General features: G+C 36.0%; 1 long non-coding RNA gene across 1 annotated transcript; it reads left to right on the plus strand.

The window, feature by feature from the left end:
- Positions 1-34: 34 nt before the first annotated feature.
- On the plus strand, positions 35-7,956 carry LOC120324173. The gene is made up of 3 exons (XR_005565235.1): positions 35-250; positions 6,413-6,449; positions 7,801-7,956. It is a non-coding gene; the product is annotated as an uncharacterized LOC120324173 (long non-coding RNA).
- The last annotated feature ends 218 nt before the right edge of the window (positions 7,957-8,174 follow it).

Consider the following 8,174-nt stretch of genomic DNA (forward strand, 5'->3'; position numbering starts at 1 on the left):
CCTCTGTATTGACTATAATGAAGACAAGGAAGACAGTGGTGTTATTGACTTGTTGTTTTATTGTAGGTTTGAAATCAGTTGTTTTCCTTTCCTACAGCTCTACTGTGAGCTAGCAGCATATGATGGTTTGTGATTTGACAACTATCTTGCATTTGTCATTTCAGAATACCTGACGGTGTTTTCCCAGATGATTGCATTCCATGATCCAGAGCTGAGTAACCACCTTAATGAAATTGGTTTTATTCCAGATGTAAGTGCTAAGGGTCCTTATAAGTATTATTCAGAGGAATTAAAAAATGGGAAATGAGGGCAACTGGGATGAAATGCCTTTGCACATTGTTCAGTAGCACTTCAACAAAAGTGAAACTTCCACATTAATGGACCTTTCTGAATAGGCTGATAAAATGATAAAGTTTGACTCTTATTTTACATGTTTCAGTCTTTCCTGTTCTGTTGGGATGATAAATACAAAAAAAAATACTATTAACCAGTTACTATAACTTACAAATTCATCTTAAAAGGTGTGTATATTTTTGCAATGTAGATTAATATACAAAAATTAATGTGTCCCTAAATTACTAGCAGCAAAATTACTGCAAACTAATTAAGTGCTGTTGATTAACACAATAGACATATCATTTTACAAGTAATTGAAAAAATATGTGCAAGTGTGGTTAATCTTGTAGATATGTCAGACCTTGGAAAATGCTTAGCAGTCGTTTGCTGGAGTCTATCAGAAACATGGGACAAGTGTATAACTTAGACACAAGTTTTATGCTTTCCTTGGAAAGAAGTCTGTAAGATGGAGGAAAATGAAAATTGAGAACACAGACAAAACGTAGAAGAGAGGGTAGACTATGCTGGAAAAAGTAAAACAGGACCTTCTTTAGAGGCTCACTTCTAGCTATGAGTGTAAATAGTAAAGCTTTCCTCCTCCTTTTTAGAGAGGTGCATGTAGTCCAAAAAGCCAAGATAAAAGTAAAAATGTTTGTCTGCCTACTATAGCATTATTGAAGTTTATGACTGATGTTTCTGAAATGTACATTTAGACAAGGCCATAGAGATAACGTTGTTATTTGTTGTGGTCTATATCATTCTATATTTGGCATTTAGAAATTTTGTAATTACAAGTTAGTCATAAGAACATGATGACAGAGGAGGGAAGAGGGAAACTGAAGTCAGGAGATGTTCATGTAGAAAAAAATTTCTTAAATAAGAAATTTATATGCATTGTTTCTATATGCAATATAAAGATTACTTTATCGGAAAAGTCTTATGCTTATTAGGAAATATTTTAAGTTGGACTACCAAGGCCAAGCCTCTGAAAGTCCTTTGTTGTGCACAGTTCCTGAATGAATTTATGGGTCTTTGGGACTGGCAGATATTCATTATCGCTGTTAACAAAGATTGTAATGGAAAAGCAAGTATATATTTTCATTTGTGGAGGTGTTTTAATGTAATAATGTTGTTTGATTGATACAAACGTAAAAGATATTGCAGTGTTAAAATGAGCAGAAGAGAAAGCCAGTGTATTGCATTATAAAGTGAGAAGTTTGACAAGGCCGTGTATTGCAGATGACCCATGTCTGAAGAGGGCAGGTGGGAGGAAGATGAAAAGAAGGTAATGAGAAGTGAGAACATTGATCTGTAGAAAGCCTAGATATTTGAGTAGACGAAGGGCAGCAACATTTAAGTTCCTGAGGGAGAATCAATTTTGCAGCATCACTGTGTAAATGTACTCGATGCTTATTTGTTAAAGGCCACAGATGACCAAAGCAATTCCTCTGTGTATTTTGTCCAGGAAACTAGTTCCCACTGAAGTGGTAAAGATGTAATTTTCTTGACCACCTTACGGATCCTCATTTAGACTACTAATCTTTATGTGAGAGCTCAAGTTATATTTCAGTGCTCTTCACTGAAAACTTCCAAAGTATGAGTCAGATGGAATAGTTTAAAATCACATTTTGTCATATTTTAGTTTGTGTTTTGTTAATCATTGGACAGCATATAGTCACACATGAGCCTTGTCTCTAAGAATTACAGTCTAGAAATTGTTAGGTAATGTAGTAAATAATTGCAAAACAGAGGTATATTTTTGGAAAAAACCTCTTGCATTGACAAATGCTTGTTCTAAAATTAACACTAACCTCTGAAGAGAAGTTGTCCTTCTAAATTGTCTGTCTCATTTTTGGGGTTTTTTGAACAGCTAAAAGTTGTTCTGACTTTCAGATGAGTGAGCTAGTGATTTTTTTTTGTACCCGTAACAAGGCGGCACAGGATCCATCAAGGTGAAGTATGTGCGCTGTAGTAATGAGATCTGAACTAGAGTTTTGTGCTTGAGTACTAATCCTATCAAAGTAAATCCTGATTAATCTTTCATCATTGAAACGCAGGCTCCGCTGCAGGGAAGATTGCGTTTCCTGGCACCCTTCTCATTTGCTTCAGGTCACGTAGCTCTCGGAATATTGAATACTGCTGAAGCTTGAATTGTTCTGAATATTATTAGCTGATGTGGTGCCTGGATTAGGTACATTGCTGTGGCTGTGTGATTTACATGTAAATACAGGGGTGATATATATAGTGAACCTTACACTTCTTCTTTGCTTACTCTCCCAAAGTTTATAATCTTCCCCACCCTATATAATGCTTTATAATATTTTCCTTAATTTGTTGAATAATTCTGACCCTAAACAGCAGACCATTTTGAACTGAAGAAAAAAAAGGAAGTGTACTATGTTACTAAAAGTGTAACTATAGCCATAAATTATTCTAAAGCACTTTCAGCTGCAAATTTTGGAAGCTAGAAACAGTTGTCATATAGTCCTTAACAGATGTCAAAGTCTGGCTGCAGTTACTTTTATCATTGTGCTGGAGCTGCTAGCACAGGTGGATAGATACCTTTGCTTGATTTGGGTGATATGCAGGAGCTGTCAGTAATAGAGGCCTCATCTAAATGAAAATAAAAATCCTGCCCTTGAAGTACTTTATCTCTGTTCTGCTGCACAATTACTTGGTAATGAATCTGAAGGAGAAGTTTCTTGCTGGTACTTTTTATCTTGTGAAGAAAGCAATAATTCCTTGAATTTTGTTTGTGTAGGTGCATATGGATGGGTAGAATTTAATGTTAAAAATTTGACTAGACTTGTATTATCTTTTGCACCTTTCTGTAGCCTGTAAATATATGATTAATTTTCTAGGCACCATATAGGATTGAACCTAAGTATGTGTATGTGTGTATTTAAAAGATGGAACGTGAAGGTGAAAGATCCTGAGTTTATAGAATAAGCTATTTCATTTGGAAGGGGCCTACAACAGTCATCTAGTCCAACTGCCTGACCATTTCAGGGCTGACTTAAAGCGTGCTGTTAAGGGCATTGTCCAAATGCCTCCTAAACACTGACAGCCTTGGGGCATCAAGCACCTTCCAGGAAGCTTTTTCTGGTGTTTGATCACCCTCTCAATCTTCTGTAGGTACAAGTGTGTAAAGCTCTCATCTTCTGGAGGATCAGTCAAATAATGAAACAATCCCGACAGTTATAACAGACAATAAAAAAATCCTTGTGGAAAAGGCTTTCATTAAGATTTGAGCCAATATCTCCGAGAGTTTTGAATGTTTAATGGAAGATGCACTTTTCTCAAAATATGGCCACCTAGCTATGGACAGGTAAACATCTTCACCCTGCTGAAAAGCAACACAAACTGCATCTCCAAGCTCAGGTACTGAGCAGAATTTGTCATAGCAGAGCACCATTGGAAAGGAGGCTTTAGATAGGGATGATGGAAAGATGGAGAATGAAACCTAGTCTGAGGTCAACAGATTTCAATTGTAACAAAAAAAAAAAAAAAAACCTGTGGATTTATTGTTTGAATGGGAATTGATTTTAAGGGGTTGCTGTGTGCTTCATATATAAGAAATGTCCAAATCCTTACTTCAAAGCACAAAAGATCTTGTATTTTACTAGCAAAGCAAAATGATAATTATGGAACTGCTCATCTAAAAGTAACTCTAAAGAAAACGAAGCATTGAGTTTACAGTCTCTTAATGTGACTTATTCTCAGGCCGTCCCAGTGGTTCAGATGCTACTTTGATTATACATTAGGTATACTTCCCGGCTACGGAGAGTTAAGTGTCGTTAGAAACCACAACCCCGCAATGTTTCAAGGTTCAGCAGTAAAGGGTTGAAAACCTCTCTTCCCGGAGCGGGTTATTCCGGGGGCAGGGCACGGCGCTGCTGCGGCGGGCGGTCGCTAGAGGGCAGCGTTTACCAAGGCTGCGGTCGGTGCGGTGCCCCGGAGCAGCCGGGGGGTGACGGCGGGGCTGGGGGGCTGCGGCTCGGTGCGGCATCCTCAGTCCGCCTGCTGCTCTTCGACTGGCCGAGTGGATAATGCCACCAGTGTTGTGGCTTTCCTGTGGTTGCTTGTTAAGAGTAATCATAACATTTTCAGGGTTACCAAGGCCTCCTTGTCTTAAAACATTTATTAAAAACAGAGGGGAAACTCCCTTCAATACAAGCTCGCCTGATAACCTCCTACTGAAGGTGTTAGAGCTACTTTTCATGTCACTGTTAATAGTTTTGGTGAGGGTGGTTTAGAGTAAAGCAGTGCTTTTTCTTATGGTTACCTTTTAATAATCTTTAAAGTTTCTCATTTTGTGTATATTCTTGTGTATTTTTTTGTAAGTGCATATACAATAGAGATGTTTGTGAAATTAGGAGAAAGTTCGGATCTGCTTTGGTAAAACATTTTAGTCAAATATATGAAAAGGAGGAAATAACTTCTTTTAAATACCAAGGAATTAATGTAGTTCAAAATGACATCCACATAATATGTACCTCCAAGCAAAGAGGAGCCTCAGGCTACTAAGCTTGTTTTCCTACTGCATTGGAAGTAAGATATTGCATACAAACAAGCAGGTAAACAGGTATTAGCTGATAACAACCACAGTAGGGGATATTTCAGGGAACAGGGCATGTTATTATTCACTAGAATGCCATCTATTTAAGGCATGACATAGATATACTTGGGGAAATAGTATGAATGTATTGCAAGATTAAAATGGTGATAGAAATTGATTCTGGTTTAGATTTTGAACCCTTAAAATCAATTGGCAGGTTGGAGGCCAAGCTTCATAAAAGTCTCCTGAATATTAAAAGTGGTGAACAGTCTGGTCATTGCAGCTTTTTTAGTTTATGAACAGTATGGTTCCAATATTATCAGATGCTGAGATGAAGCCATAAGAATGAAATTTAGAGAGAGAGATACTAAGAAGATTTTCAGCAAATGTGTGCATCATTTAGTCAGAGCCATAACACAGTTAAGAGTTTATGGAATAAGTAGTAATTTATTAACATAATATCAATTATGCTTTCTGCTCCTCATTTGTTTACTTCCAGGAGAAGCTTAATAGGAGGACTAATTTGCACTTTTTATGAGCTAAAAAGTAATATGTTAAGTTTTATGCCTAACTGTAAATCTTCAGAAGTATAAAACAGCACATGAGCTATGCAGCTGAATAAAATTTGACAATGATCATCTCACTCTTGCGTTCCTAATTTATGGGGACTTTTCTGTGCAGTTTGTTTCAAGAAAATGGATTCTGTTGCCTGCAACATGCTGAATACTTCATTGAAAAATAAGTAACTCTCAGTGTATTATAAATGCTTAGCTCTTCACACTCTATATGATGTCATGAGGATGAAAGTTTGCAGAAATTAAAGGTTCTCTGTAGCTGTTGCAGCAGCACAAGTTCTTAGACAGTCTTGTAGTGATGTAAGTGCTGAACCAGGACATCATCAGATGGCACCTGCCTTTAAAGGTCACAGTAGAACTACATAAATGCTTAACTGATACTATGTTTGAGAATAAAATTGTTAGTTCCTTCACTGAGAAGTATACATTTTAGTAAATACCAACAGAGGAGAAAAAGGCAGATGTAGTTATTTTTTACCTTGGAAATTGCAATTTGCACTTTTAGTTCTTTATATAAAGCCATTTTTTTCCATAGTCAAAAGGATATATTGAATCAAGTTGGTTTATCCTTTTTCAGGCATCCTTGGCTAATTTTTGCTTAGCTTAGTGAGAATTGTGACAGTTTAATGGAGCAGGTTTTTTAGTTATTTAAGACTTTTGGTGTTATTTTTTGCAAACGAGCCTAGTGAGGGTGGTGGTTGGTTTTGTTACTGGTTTTGATACAGTATTACAAACTAGTAATTTGAAAGACATTAGAACTGGGGATGGGGGATGGAAAAAGCTCAGGGGGGCTAAGAGTTGTATGGTAGTGGATCTACCACTGCATTTATTTTCCATTTTAAATACATTCATATGAAATAGCCAATTATTAATGTAGTTGATGGACAACATTAGTTCTCAAAGCATTTTTTTGTTTTCTTCCCTTCATCACCACCTTTTGCAGCTTTATGCAATTCCTTGGTTTCTTACAATGTTTACACGTGAGTATGCTTTTCCTTATTCTCTGATTAAATGTTCTTTTATTTCTTAAGTATGTTTTTTCTCACTTTTTCAGCTAAAGCTTTCCGATTTGGTATAATATGTAATTTAATAGGATGCTTGTAATTTGCAAGGATGTGTTCTGGTTTGAAACTCAACACTGCCTGTCACTTACTGTCTGTCCTGGTTTGGCAATAGATAGCATTTCTATTTTTTTTTTAATTATTATGTTGAATTTGAACTGGATTATTTTACACATGAAGTATTTAGGATGTATGCAAAGGAAGCTGTTATCTACTGGAAAGAGACATAATAATAGTTAAAAAACCAAACCAAACCTCACCACCATCCCCTGCCCTCACCCAAATAATGGAAGAAACTGTAACTTTGTTTTTGAAGATCATCAGAAAAAGCTTTTCTTTTATTGCACTTATACACACTTACTCTAGTAGCACTATGTTATTTGTGCATATATGTTAGGAACAAAGAGAACTTTATAATTTGGTGAGCTTTTAATTAAAGAGGACAAAGCTAATAAAACAAGTCTAGAAAGCAATTTAAAAACTTCTTTCCTCAAAGATCTCTGTGATTTTTTTCATGTCATGTCGACATTGGCAGACTTGGAATTCAAACTTTTTAAAAAGTGGCAGAATTAAAAGAGTTGATGGATTATTTCTCTGATGAAATATCAAAGAATTTAATGTGAGATTCTTGATTGCAATTTCTAAAGATCTTGACTGTTAAGAACTGGTTCCTGCAGCTGCCTGTTTTTCTATAACTTTCATGAGAATCACCAAATTTGGAAAACCAAGATGATTTCCTTGGCAATCAATTGCAATAAAATCTTAGAACTATTTAGTTGGAGGATATCTTATTTTAAGAGAGCCACCTTCAGCTTTATATGCTATTTTTACTAGGCCTTTCTTCTTGTCTTTCCTTTATTCTGCCAGTATTTGCTTTATTCTGCTCATTCTTTTGTCTAATTGTAACTAATTGATCTTATTGATTAACTCATTAATGTCTTCATACTGTGAAAAACTGATATGGGTGTCCTAGTGCATAATTACACTGTACCAAAATAAAAAAAATTGCCTAATTTTGCATAAGTTTGAGATGTGAAAACCCACACACTTCCAAGTATTCATTCATGAAAGAGGACAGTGATGATTTCCAGAATAATCAAACTGTGTATGAAGACAAATACGATCCTAAAGAGTTTGAGTCCTCTTTGCTCCCAAATAAAAAAAGAACTAAAAAAGGGGAGATGAAAAAAGTGCATAGGCAACTCATTAACTCTCTGAACTTGTGTATATGCTTATGGGGTTTTTTTTATTGTGCTTATTTATCATACAGATGTCTTTCCTTTGCACAAAATTTTTCACTTGTGGGATACATTACTGCTTGGAAATTCCTCCTTCCCATTCTGTATTGGAGTTGCCATACTTCAACAGCTGAGGGATCGTCTTCTGGCTAATGGATTCAATGAGTGCATTCTTCTTTTTTCAGATTTGCCAGGTACAGAAAAAAGTATTTCTTCCTGCTTTCTCTGTCTTCCCCATTGTGTTGCTGAATAAAGTATGTGCCTGCATGTAAATATGTGTTTTGAAATCATGGTAGATTTAGGCAAACTCACTGCCAGAGTGTGTGTGGGTCTTAACTACAGTTTGTTGTAGTTGGTTGAAGTCTTTTTACTGTCATCAGAAAGAATTCAGTAAGCCTGTTGTTAT

The sequence above is a fragment of the Pipra filicauda genome, unplaced genomic scaffold (genome assembly GCF_003945595.2).
Source record: "Pipra filicauda isolate LSUMZ 115617 unplaced genomic scaffold, ASM394559v2 scaffold448_size536912_pilon, whole genome shotgun sequence".
In the NCBI taxonomy this organism is placed as follows: Eukaryota; Metazoa; Chordata; class Aves; order Passeriformes; family Pipridae; genus Pipra; species Pipra filicauda.